We start from the raw sequence: 10,889 nt of genomic DNA on the forward strand, positions 1-10,889 counted from the left end.
AGACTAGCCTGCCGCCATGCATGCGCACAATGGAAACCAGAAGTACCTTATCCAGCACACGCATGCCCCCTGGGCAGCTCCTCTTCCTGGTCGCGGCCCTGACGAGTGCTTGCAAAGCGCACGCGATACGCTTCCTTTTTTGGCACTCGGTGCCCCGTGCGCGCACACACACGCTCCCTTTTCGGCTCTCCGCACTGAAAAGGTTCACCATCGCTGGCCCTATACCATTTCAGACAAATGGTTGTCCAGTCTCTTTTTAAAGGCACACACAATTTCACACAATAATGACTTTCTAATATAATGACTTTGGAAATAACCATGTATTTTGTGTGTGTGTGTGCTTATCTCCGTTTCAAAGCCAAAGAGCCAGCGCTGTCCGAAGACGTCTCCGTGGTCATGTGGCCGGCATGACTCAACGCCAAAGGCACACGGAACGCTGTTACTTTCCCACCAAAGGTGGTCCCTATTTTTCTACTTGCATTTTTTACGTGCTTTCGAAACTGCTAGGTTGGCAGAAGCTGGGACAAGTCATGGGAGCTCACATGGCAGCACTAGGGATTCGAACTGCTGAGCTGCCGACCTTCTGATCAAGAAGCTCAAAGACCTAGCCCCTGAGCCACCGCGTCCAGACTTTACCTAATATAATGACTTTGGAAATAACCATGTATTTTGTTTTTTCCCGTACCATAAAGAAGCATGCAAACTCAGTTGAAGATCATGCCCCACCAAAGTCAGTAGTATTTTGTGCCTCAAACCAATCCATTCTTTCACCCAAGTAAGTACCGAGGCCTGATAATACAACTCCCAATCTGGCAACCCAAAACCACTTCTATTTTTCAAGTCTTGCAACATTTTCAAGCTTATTCTTGCTTTTTTCCATTGCCAAATATATGTTAATATTATTTAATTTCGTTCTTCAAAATATTTTTTTCTAGCTTTATCGGAATTGTTTGAAATAAATATAAGTCTGTTTTAATTTATAATAATAATAACAGAGTTGGAAGGGACCTTGGAGGTCTTCTAGTCCAACCCCCTGCCCAGGCAGGAAACCCTACACCACTTCAGACAAATGGTTATCCAACATCTTCTTAAAAACTTCCAGTGTTGGAGCATTCACAACTTCTGGAGGCAAGTTGTTCCACTGATTAATTGTTCTAACTGTCAGGGAATTTCTCCTTAGTTCTCAATTGCTTCTCTCCTTGATTAGTTTCCACCCATTGCTTGTTGTTCTACCCTCAGGTGCTTTGGAAAATAGTTTGACTCCCTCTTCTTTGTGGCAGCCCCTGAGATATTGGAACACTGCTATTATGTCTCCGCTAATCCTTCTTTTTATTAAACTAGACATACCGAGTTCCTGCAACCATTCTTCATATGTTTTAGCCTCCAGTTCCCTAATCTTTATTATTTATTTTTATTTATTATTTAAATTTTTATACCGCCCTTCTCCCGAAGGACTCAGGGCGGTTCACAGCCTGATAAAAAATACAACATAATACAATATAAATACGATTAAAATATAATTAAAAAACTTATTAAATTGGCCACGATTAAAATTTAGAATAAAAACCCATTAAAAACCCATAAGTTTAAAAACTAACCCAGTCCAGCGCGGATGAATAGGTGAGTTTTAAGCTCGCGACGAAAGGTTCGGAGGTCCGGAAGTTGACGGAGTCCTGGGGGGAGTTCGTTCCAGAGGGCGGGAGCCCCCACAGAGAAGGCCCTTCCCCTGGGCGTCGCCAGACGACACTGTCGCGCCGACGGCACCCTGAGAAGTCCCTCTCTGTGAGAGCGCACGGGTCGGTGAGAGGTATTCGGTAGCAGCAGGCGGTCCCGTAGATATCCCGGCCCTATGCCATGGAGCGCTTTGAAGACGTTCACCAACACCTTGAAGCGCACCCGGAAGGCCACAGGTAGCCAGTGCAGCCTGCGCAGGATAGGTGTCATGTGGGAGCCACGAGGGGCTCCCTCTATCACCCGCGCAGCTGCATTCTGGACTAACTGAAGCCTCCGGATGCCCCTCAAGGGGAGCCCCATGTAGAGAGCATTGCAGTAATCCAGACGAGACGTCACAAGGGCGTGAGTGACTGTGCATAAGGCATCCCGGTCTAGAAAGGGGCGCAGCTGGCGCACCAGGCGAACCTGGTGGAAAGCTCTCCTGGAGACGGCCGTCAGGTGGTCTTCAAAAGACAGCCATTCATCCAGGAGAACGCCCAAGTTGCGCACCCTCTCCATCGGGGCCAGTGACTCGCTCCCAACAGTCAGCCGTGGACTCAGCTGACTGTACCGGGATGCCGGCATCCACAGCCACTCCGTCTTGGAGGGATTGAGCCTGAGCCTGTTTCTCCCCATCCAGACCCGTACGGCTTCCAGACACCGGGACAGCACTTCGATAGCTTCATTGGGGTGGCCCGGTGTGGAGAAGTACAGCGGGGTGTCATCAGCGTACAGCTGGTACCTCACACCGAAGCCACTGATGATCTCACCCAGCGGCTTCATGTAGATGTTGAACAGAAGGGGCGAGAGAATCGACCCCTGCGGCACCCCACAAGTGAGGCACCGCGGGGTCGACCTCTGCCCCCCCCGCCAACACCGTCTGCGACCGGTCGGATAGGAGGAGAACCACCGATAAACGGTGCCTCTCACTCCCAATCCCTCCAGCCGGCGCAGCAGGATACCATGGTCGATGGTATCGAAAGCCGCTGAGAGGTCTAATAGGACCAGGGCAGAGGAACAACCCCTATCCCTGGCCCTCCAGAGATCATCCACCAACGCGACCAAAGCCGTCTCAGTGCTGTAACCGGGCCGGAAGCCGGACTGGAACGGGTCTAGATAGACAGTTTCCTCCAGGTGCAGGGGAAACTGATATGCCACCATACTCTCTACAACCTTCGCATGAGCGGGTTGGAGACCGGACGATAATTACCTAAAACAGCCGGGTCCAGGGAAGGCTTCTTGAGGAGGGGCCTCACCACCGCCTCTTTCAAGGCGGCCAGAAAGACTCCCTCCACCAAAGAAGCGCTCGTAATCCCCTGGAGCCAGCCTCGTGTCACCTCCTGAGTGGCCAGCACCAGCCAGGAGGGGCACGGGTCCAGTAAACACGTGGTGGCATTCAATCTACCCGGCAACCTGTCCATGTCCTCGGGAGCCACAGGGTCAAACTCATCCCAAACAATATCACCAAGACCGCCCTCAGACGCCCCGTCCGAATCGCCACAATTTTGGTCCAGACCGTCCCGAAGCTGAACGATTTTATCGTATAGATAACGTTAAACTCCTCAGCACGTCCCTGCACGGGTCATCCCGCTCCCCTGGTGAAGGAGGCGGGCCACCAAACAGGGCAGCTGGGCGGTTATCTGCCGGCGCAATGAGGGAGGCGTAGCAACGCCTCGCTTCCCTCAGTGCCACTAGGTAGGTCCTAGTATAGGATCTAACTAGTGTCCGATCAGCCTCTGAACGGCTGGACCTCCAAGAACTCTCTAGGCGTCTTCTCCGGCGTTTCATCCCCCTCAGCTCCTCGGAGAACCAAGGAGCCGGTTGGGATCTGCGCCGGGTCAGAGGCCGCAGAGGCACGACACGGTCTAAAGCCCCAGCCGCAGCCCGTTCCCAGGCTGCGGCTAGTTCCTCTGCCGTGCCGTGAGCCAGACCCTCAGGGAATGGCCCAAGCTCCGTCCGGAACCTCTCTGGGTCCATCAGGCGCCTGGGACGGTACCAACATAATGGTTCCGTCTCCCTGCGGTGTTGGGTAGCGGTCCGAAAGTCCAGGCGAAGGAGAGAGTGATCTGACCATGACAAAGGCTCTGTGACTATATCTCCCAAGTCCAGATCCTTCAACCACTGACCAGAGATAAAAATCAGGTCCAGTGTGCCTCCCCCGATGTGAGTAGGGCCATCCACTACTTGAGTCAGGTCCAGGGCCGTCATGGAGGCCATGAACTCCCGAGCTACTGTCGATGACGAGCCAGCAGATGGCAAGTTAAAGTCCCCCATGACTAAAAGTCTGGGGGTCTCCACTGCCACCCCGGCAAGCACCTCCAGGAGCTCGGGCAGGGCGGCTGTCACGCAGCAAGGAGCCAGGTACGCGACCAGCAAGCCCATCTGACATCTATGACCCCACCTCACAAAGAGGGATTCACACCCGGCAATCTGAGGTACAGTGGTCTCCCTCGGCTCTAGACTCTCTTTAATAACAACCGCCACCCCCCCCTACCCTGGGCCCTCGGCTGATGGAATGCACGGAAACCGGTGGGCACATCTCAACCAGGGCACACCCTTCAGTGTCCAGCCAGGTCTCCGTAACGCCTATAATATCCGCGGCACCCCTGAATCAGATCATGTATTAGGGGCCTTATTGGCCACGGACCGTGTGTTGCATAACATCAGGCGAGGCCCAGGCTCTGAGGGTCTTGACCATCCGGGAACGGAGAAGTCAGGGGATCGGGCACGCAATCGCCTGTATACATCGAACGCGTGACCCCTAAACCGATGCGATCCCCTTCCGCCATATCTGCCCCTCCCACTTACCGTGCAGATGGACTCACCTCACACAAAGGAACACACTCCCCCATAACCTCCGAACCGATTTGATAGTCGCCACGAGCATGCACTGGAACTGGTTTCCTCCCGACGGGCTACCCCATCACCCACCCTAACCCTCCCACCCACCCCAACCCAAACCCGTCGGTTTCCTCCCCTTAAAATTTCCATTAAAACTCCCACCGGGTTTCCCCAACACCGCCCTACCCTCCCACCCTTAAAAATCCCTCACCCTTAAAATCCCCATTAAAACTCCCCTTAAAAAATCTATTAAAACAATTAGTTAAAAATCCCCTAAGTCTCCTGGATTTAGCATGCCAACTCTCGGGGGTCCAAAACCCGTCCTCAAGGTGGGCCCTCGGTAGTGTGGAGGGCCAAACCTGCGAGAGGGAATCTCGAGGCAAGAAGGTCCGCAGTTGAAAATCTTCGCATATCAAAAGTGCGGTAAGCAGCCCATCGAAGCCGGTCAAGATGTCAACCACCGCAGAACGGGCTCTCAGGCTGGCAGGACGGACCGCAGGACATCTAAGGCCCCATGGGGCCGCTCCTCCATCTCCAAACCCAGCGGCCACCACTCGTCCTAGGTCCAGATGACACCCAATCGAATCAGTCACTCTCCTCTGAGCCAGTCTAGCCAACCAATGATGTTTAGAAGACGATATATGGTCTTAATCACAGTCTTAATCTTGATCTTAGTCTTAGTCTTAGTGAGGGACACAATCCAGGACAAGCCCATCAGATGATAAGGCCATCGCGTCGCCGACAGCCAGGATTCCCAGCTGACGCCGACGCCGCCACCATGGGCCATCCTAGTCCAAACTGCTGAGGGTCTGAATGAGGGCCGACCTCACCTCCAGCTCCAACTCCCTTTCAAGGGATTGGGCCCTCCAGATGACTCTTCGGGCCCTCTGCCTCTCATAAGTCCGACCCTCTGCCTCTCCAGCGTTGATGGAAAAACTCTGTCCCATGAGGAGGTCGCTGCTGCCGCCGCCGCCGCAACCCGAAAGCTATACCGCGACCGCCGCGGCCAGCGCCCCAGCACAAGGGCCCAAAGAGAACGCTGATACCTGCCACTCATCTCAGGCCTCACCAGCACAGGTGGCAAGAAGTGCTGGTGGTCAAAAGGCTCCAGCGCCGAAGCTCAAAGGCTCTCCGATAACAGAGAGCGATGACAAAAAGCTCCCAGTCCCCTGAGGAAGCCGCTGCCGCCGCCGCCGCCGCCGAAAACCCGGAAGTTCGGAGGCCCAGCCGCAGCCGCCGCAGCAGCCGCCCCAGCAGGAGCCTGGAGAACGCCAGCCGGCCCGATCGTCCCCAGGCCACTAGCTCGTCCAGCCTTACCCCGTTCGCCGCGTTCGCCGCTCCTGATGTTCCCCCGGCCGGGGCTGGGACCGGAAGGTAAAAATAGCCATCTCCCGGTCCCAGGCCCCCGAAAAAGGCCGCTCCCCCGTTCCTACGAAGATGTTTCACTGCGCCATCTTGGGCATGCGCAGAAGATCATCTCTGTTGCTCTTCTCTGCACTCTTTCTAGAGTCTCAGCATCTTTTTTATATTGTGGTAAGCAAAACTGGATGCAATGTTCCAAGTGTGACCTTACCAAGGCATTAGCAAGCGATCCTATCCCTCTGTTAATGCAGTCTAGGATTGTGTTGGCTTTTTTGGTGACTGCTGCACACTGCTGACTCATATTTAAGTGATTGTCCACTAGGACTCCAAGATCCCTCTCATAGTTATTGCTACTGAGCCAAGTTTCACCTAATCCAGGGGTGTCAAACTCAATTTTAACATAACATAACATAACATAACATAACATAACATAACATAACATAACATAACATAACATAACATAACATAACATAACATAACATAACATAACATAACATAACATAACATAACATAACATAACATAACAACAGAGTTGGAAGGGACCTTGGAGGCCTTCTAGTCCAGCCCCCTGCCCAGGCAGGAAACCCTACACCATCTCAGTCAGATGGTTATCCAACATTTTCTTTAAAATTTCCAGTGTTGGAGCATTCACAACTTCTGAAGGCAAGTCGTTCCACTTATTAATTGTTCTAACTGTCAGGAAATTTCTCCTTAGTTCTAAGTTGCTTCTTTCTTTGATCAGTTTCCACCCATTGCTTCTTGTTCTACCCTCAGCTGCTTTGGAGAACAGCCCGACTCCCTCTTCTTTGTGGCAGCCCCTGAGATATTGGAACACAGCTATCATGTCTCCCCTAGTCCTTCTTTTTGTTAAACTAGACATACCCAGTTCCTGCAACCGTTCTTCATATGTTTTATCCTCCAGTCCCCTAATCATCTTTGTTGCTCTTCTCTGCACTCTTTCTAGAGTCTCAACATCTTTTTTACAATTTAATTGAAGGCAACATCAGGATTGTGTTGGACCTCGGGGTTGGGGAGGTTGGGGTGGGCGTGGCCAGGAAGAACACGGTCAGCTCGACATCACTCGTGTTGGGGGCATCTGTGGTGGCCCAAGCGCTCTGCCAATGAAAATGGGCTCCCAAGCTCCGTTTTTGGCTGCGATGGCCTCCTGCAACCCAATGTCAGTGAAAACGGAGCTTGGGAGGACCAGCCGCATCCTCCTGAGCTCCGTTTTCACTGGGAGAGGCTGCGGGCCAGTCCATCACTGTTTCTAGGGCGGCGCCGCGGGCCAGATCTAAACACCGTATGGGCTGGATCCGGCCCTTGAGCCTTGAGTTTGACACCCCTAACCTAATCTGTACCTGTGCATTTGGTTTTCTTGCCCAAGTGTAAAACCTTTTCTTTACATTGTATTTCATTTTCTTAGATAGGGCCCAGTATTCATGTCTGTCCAGGCCATCTGAATTCTGAGCCTGTCATCTGGGGCGGGGTCGGCAACCTTAAACACTCAAAGAGCCACCAAGTTCTTAACCGGAAGTCCCCCATTCAATTCTGGAGCCGACCAGAAGTCCAGTTCCCCCAGCATAGAGACTCCTCCTAGTGTGGCGTCCTTTTTCCTCTGCTGACCGGAAGTCCCGTTTCCCCCACCATCACCATAGAGTCTCCTCCTAGCGTGGCATCCTTTTTCCTCTACCTGCCCTAACCGAAAGCCCTATCAATTGTGGAGCCGACCAGCGACAGGGAGCCACAGGAGAGGGATGAAAGAGCCACATGCGGCTCCTGAGAGGGGTTGATGACCCCTCTTCTGGAGTGTTGGGTATTCTTGCCAGTTTGGTATCATCTGCAAATTTGATTCCCTCATCCAGATTGTTTATGAAGATATTTTGTCACCTTCTTCAAAGGGTCTCTGTCCCCTCCCTTCCCCAGCAATCCTTGTGCTTGGAAGCTGAAAAAATAATTGCTACCAACCTGCCTTCCATTGAGGATCTGTATACTGCACGAATCAAGAAGAGGGCCGTGAAAATATTTACAGACCCCTCGCATCCTGGACATAAACTGTTTCAACTCCTACCCTCAAAACGACGCTATAGAGCACTGCACACCAGAACAACTAGACACAAGAACAGTTTTTTCCCGAAGGCCATCACTCTGCTAAACAAATAATTCCCTCAACACTGTCAAACTATTTACTGAATCTGCACTACTATTAATCGTCTCATAGTTCCCATCACCAATCTCTTTCCACTTATGACCGTATGACTGTAACTTTGTTGCTGGCAATCCTTATGATTTATATTGATATATTGACCATCAATTATGTTGTAAATATTGTACTTTGATGAACGCATCTTTTCTTTTATGTACACTGAGAGCCTATGCACCAAGACAAATTCCTTGTGTGTCCAATCACACTTGGCCAATAAAAAATTCTATTCTATTCTATTCTATTCTATTCTATTCTATTCTATTCTATTCTATTCTATTCTATTCTATTCTATTCTATTCTATTCTATTCTATTCTATTCTGAAAGAGCCCCAAAGTAATGGAAAAGCCTTCATGGCAGGAACAATAAAATCTAGACCAATTCTTGGTGGATTTTTTTTTTTGAGGATTGTGTGGAATGGGGGGGGGGACATCCTAGTGTCCATTGCTTCCTGCCTTATATATGGGGCATCATATTTCTTTCCCCCCCGATTTACACATCAGCACAATTTCGCATCTGCTGTTGCTGCACCAACCTCAGAGCCTGCGACCACCAAGAGAAATACCCGAACCACAAACAAACAAAAAAAGGGGGGGAGGGGGGACAGATGAAGAAACAGCACAAATGTTCATCTTCAAAGCTTCTGAGAACTGCAGCATTTACAACTTCTTGGAATTTGGAGAGTCGAGGCCCCAGAGTGCTCCCATAGCCATTATGCTAACATTATGCAGGTGGGAAACAAACCCCAAAGAAGGCAAACACTTCCCCCACCTCCCCATGAGACAAGACAGCAGTTTGCTTTCTCCAACCAATCTCTTCTTCAAAACCTCCAGTGATGGAGCATCCACAATGTCTGAAGGCAACTTCTGTTCCACTGGTTGTTTGTCGTCACTGATAGGAAGTTTCTCCTTAGTTCTAGCTTGCTTCTCTCCTTGATAAGTTTCCATCCATTGTTTCTTGTCTTGCCTTGTCTTCGATACTTTGGAGTTTGGAAAATAAGTTGACCCCCCACCTCTTCTTTGTGGCAGCCCCTCAAATACTGGAAGACTGCTATCATGTCACCCCTGGTCCTTCTTTTCTCTAGACTAGCCAAACCCAAATCCTCCAACCGTTCTTCATATGTTTTAGTCTCCAGTCCCTTGCTCTTCTCTGTACTTTTTCCAAAGTCTCAACATCCTTTTTGTAATGTGGTGACCAAAATTGGATGCAGAATTCCAGCTGCGGTCTTACCAAGGCTTTATAAAGTTGTATTAATCCTTCACGTGATTTTTATTCTATGCCTCTGCTTATACAACCAAGGCTTTATTAACTTTTTTGACTGCTGCTGTACCCTGCAGACTCCTGTTTAAGTGAAAGCCGAGGTGGTTAGAGTGCAGTATTGCAGGCTACTTCAGCTGACTGTTAGCTGGAGGTCCGCAGTTCAACTCTCACCGGCTCAAGGTTGACTCAGCCTTCCATCCTTCCGAGGTGGGTAAAATGAGGACCCAGATTGTTGGGGTCGAGAGGCTGACTCTGTAAACCACTTAAGACAGGGCTGTAAAGCAGTGTGAAGCGGTATATATAAGTCTAAGTGCTATTGCTATTAAGTGATCGTCCAGTAGGACTCCAAGGTCCCTCTCACAGTTACTGTTTCTGAGCTAGGTTTAGCTTAATTTGTATTTGTACCTGGGGCATGTGTAATCCGCTTTCCTTCCTGAGGGAATTGAGCCTAGATTCTGATATCTCTAGGTCAGAATAGGACAGGGAGTCCCAGGAGGAGCCCAGAAATGGAAGAGGATGAAGGGCAGAATTGTGGGGAAGGGATCTGCAGCTCCAGCTCCTCCCCCACTGCTATTGTGAAAAGCAATTCTCCAACAGGAAGACCCACTGTCTGCTTTACTTTGGAGCAGGGGGTCTCCAACCTTGGTCCCTTTAAGACTTGTGGACTTCAACTCCCAGAGTTCCTCAGCCAGCTTTGCTGGCTGAGGGACTCTGGGAGTTGAAGTCCACAAGTCTTAAAGGGACCAAGGTTGGAGATCCCTGCTTTGGAGGACTTCCATTCATGAGGCTCACCTGGAAAGTGGCCATAGAAGTCCACAGTAACCCTTGGCTGAGCTTGGAAGCAGCTGGACCAGGCCACATCTGGTGAGGGCTGCTTGTGGGCCCGAATCCCAGTTTGACCCCACAAGCCCACTATCTGGAGGAGCAGAAGGACAGGAGCTGCTTGGAACTTCACATCCGAGTGTTGAAACATTGCCACTCCTGGAAGGGGCTACACATTTGGAAGAAGCCATCCTCCATCACATTCCTGGCCAGGTGTTTCTGATTGGGAGGGAAGGGACTGGAGGGAGGCACAGCCTTTAGCAGGAATGGGGGGAGGAGGTGGGGAGAGCCGAGCTGTGAATTACTCTGCTTTCACTTTCACTTTCTGCCCAGAAATACAAACGGGAATTGGTTCCTTATGAAACACCCTCTACTTTCGCTTTCAGTCCTTGCTCAGAAATACAAAAGAGAATTGGTTACTTATTAAATAGCAAAACTCGTTAAACCAGATTTTCTTTCTCTCTCTCTCTCTCTCTCTCTTCCTTCCTTCCTTTCTTTCCTTCTTTCTTTCTTTTGCTATCCTTCCTTCCTTCCTTCCTTTCTACCTACCTACCTTCCTCCCTCCCTCCCTCCCTCTCTCTGTACCTCTCTCTCTCTCTCTCTCTCTCTCTATATATATATATATATACACATACCTCTCTCTCTCTCTCTCTCTCTCTCTCTCTCTCTCTTTCCCTCCGATTTCAAGAC

This window comes from Ahaetulla prasina, chromosome 2 (genome assembly GCF_028640845.1).
Source record: "Ahaetulla prasina isolate Xishuangbanna chromosome 2, ASM2864084v1, whole genome shotgun sequence".
NCBI classification, from domain to species: Eukaryota; Metazoa; Chordata; class Lepidosauria; order Squamata; family Colubridae; genus Ahaetulla; species Ahaetulla prasina.